Source organism: Leiobunum rupestre, chromosome 2 (genome assembly GCF_980474605.1).
Source record: "Leiobunum rupestre chromosome 2, qqLeiRupe1.1.hap1, whole genome shotgun sequence".
NCBI classification, from domain to species: domain Eukaryota; kingdom Metazoa; phylum Arthropoda; class Arachnida; order Opiliones; family Sclerosomatidae; genus Leiobunum; species Leiobunum rupestre.
The window spans coordinates 10,660,744-10,663,087 of NC_143385.1; the positions used below are offsets into that span (position 1 = coordinate 10,660,744).

A 2,344-nucleotide genomic window follows, 5' to 3' on the forward strand; every position below is an offset into this window, starting at 1 on the left:
AAAAAGGGGTGTAATTTGTGCGTTTGAACTTTAAAAAATAAACAGTTCCCAAATCGAAATAACTAGTTTAAAATAGCACCTCTCTTATTCCATATTTGACATACGACGAATATAACTGCGTTCTCGTTTCAATTATTGTCTGGGAACTTCCTCGCGCGTATGAAGAGTGTTTTCCGAAGAAACGTTTTTGAGCTTGGGGCTCCGGGATAATACGAGGTGTACTTACAGATAAAAAAAAACATTTCCTACGTAAATTACACGTTTCGGTGACACCAAAAACGGATTAACTATACTTAGTATCGTTATGGAAGGATTTACTTTAATTTGTAGTAACAATCAAGTACCTCAAAACCATTTAGAAAAAAGTTAGAACAATAAGTTGTTGTTATCATGCCGTGAGCGTTTTAGTAATGATATTTTACAGTCTGAAGCGAAGTGTATTTGTCTACGAAAAACGACTTAAAGGAAAAACTGTCTTACTATATATACCCAGCATTTTTTAGTTAAATGTTATTGACAATATTGTTTGAGAACATTGTAAGGTTTCTTACGGTTTTTGGATTCTATTTTTATTTGAGCGAAAAAACCAAACTGAAAAGTTCGTTTTTTTCTTAAGAGTCAAGATAAACGAAGATGAATACGAATACATTCTTAGTGCTCTCTTTGGTCATTTTCTGTACCGTGATTCTGGTTCAGGAAATTGCTGGCAGTCAACTTGAAAGATTAGCCGCTCTGGCCATCATCTTTGGTACCGGCCAGCGCCGGCACCATCAATACCATTACATCCCAGTTCACGTTCCACATCAACAGTAAGCGCTTTTTTTAACTATTTATCTTCTCACGATAAATTTTTAAATAATGAGAACTCTGATACAGTTTAACTGAAACTTAAACGGGATTTCGTTTTTTTAAACAAAATAGATACTTTTTAGTAGAAAACCTTGGAAATTATCGCCTCTAAAACTTCACAAGATGTATTTATAAATAAATACCCTTAGAAATAATTTCTTACATTTCAATATCCAAAGGCTTTTATTGATCTTTACGTTACAAATATTTCTGAATTTTCCAATAAAATGAGGTGTTAAAATACTTTTCTTTACATCAAAAATATGAAAATCTATTTTCCTATATTTTAACACTTTTGAAACAAAGTCCATAATTTTCTTTATTGCTCTGATATAACGGACATTATAGATAACCAAAATATTTTGAAAAAATATTTTCGGTAATGACTCAATTAAGCAATTTCGTTTCTTTCAGTGGCTGGTAATGAAAAACAAAGACCAAAATTAAAAAATGTTATGAGACATGTAAAGTGCTTATTTATTTATATAATGTGACGTGAGAGTTTTAGAATAAAAAAATTATCAGCACGTTTTATGTGTAAAGCGTATTTTATAAATAAAATTTTATTTCGTTCGATCATAGACAAGTTTTTATTTCTACATACAACATTTAAAATCATTTTGGTAAAATTGAAAAAGGCATACCTGTAACCTCACACTCTAAACATAACCGTCGGCATGAATTGTTGTCTAATAGTAGCAATCCTTTTGGGTAATACCCTTTAAAGAACTCCCGATTTAAAAAAAAATTATTGTGGCCACCCATTAAGCGTTTCAATAAAATAAAACAATACAAAAAATCAAAAGTTTAAAATTATTTTCTCACCTGCTTAAGCTTTTTAGTATTTTATTGTCACGTGCATTTTGTACGTGGACTTCAAAGAAAAAAATCTTTATCTCCTCAAGCGCGTGTTTTCTATAACTTCAATAACTATAGCTAGTGACGTAGAAAAACATTTACTCGTGAACTCCCGTATTTTTCAAATTCACCTATTAGCTCCTTTGGTTTTGATTTTCGTATCGATCAAACTTCAAATATCCCCTCAAAATTAAAACCGAGGGCAGTATTCGTGTTATCATTATTTCGATGGATAATTAAACAATTAAAATGATTTTATTTAAGGATGACGGAAAATTTTAATTCACAAAACTGCCCCAGGGCCAGGAATTCAAGTTTTGTCGTGCCCGCAGCTTTAGTTATATTTATCAAAAGGGCCCCAAGACCTGCTAAGCCTCGAAGTCTCTAAATAACGACTTGTGCTAGAGATTTAATGGTTAAGGAAAGCGAAACTAATATTATCCGGTAAATTAAAAAAAACATACTTAATTTTTCCGCCCTGTAATCAAGTTGATTTCTCTTCGGGGTGCAAACTAATCACGGAGCTCCTACAATCCTATAGAAAAAGACACTCTACCACATTCAATATACAGAGTGTTTAAAAAGGTTATGCAAAAACTTGAAGGAGTTTGTAGGGGGTGAGATGAGAAGTATGCCT

General features: G+C 32.0%; 1 long non-coding RNA gene across 1 annotated transcript; it reads left to right on the top strand.

The window, feature by feature from the left end:
* Positions 1 to 633: 633 nt before the first annotated feature.
* LOC149956085 (uncharacterized) lies at positions 634 to 1,376 on the top strand. Its single transcript, XR_016478621.1, has 2 exons — positions 634 to 809; positions 1,264 to 1,376. It is a non-coding gene; the product is annotated as an uncharacterized LOC149956085 (long non-coding RNA).
* The last annotated feature ends 968 nt before the right edge of the window (positions 1,377 to 2,344 follow it).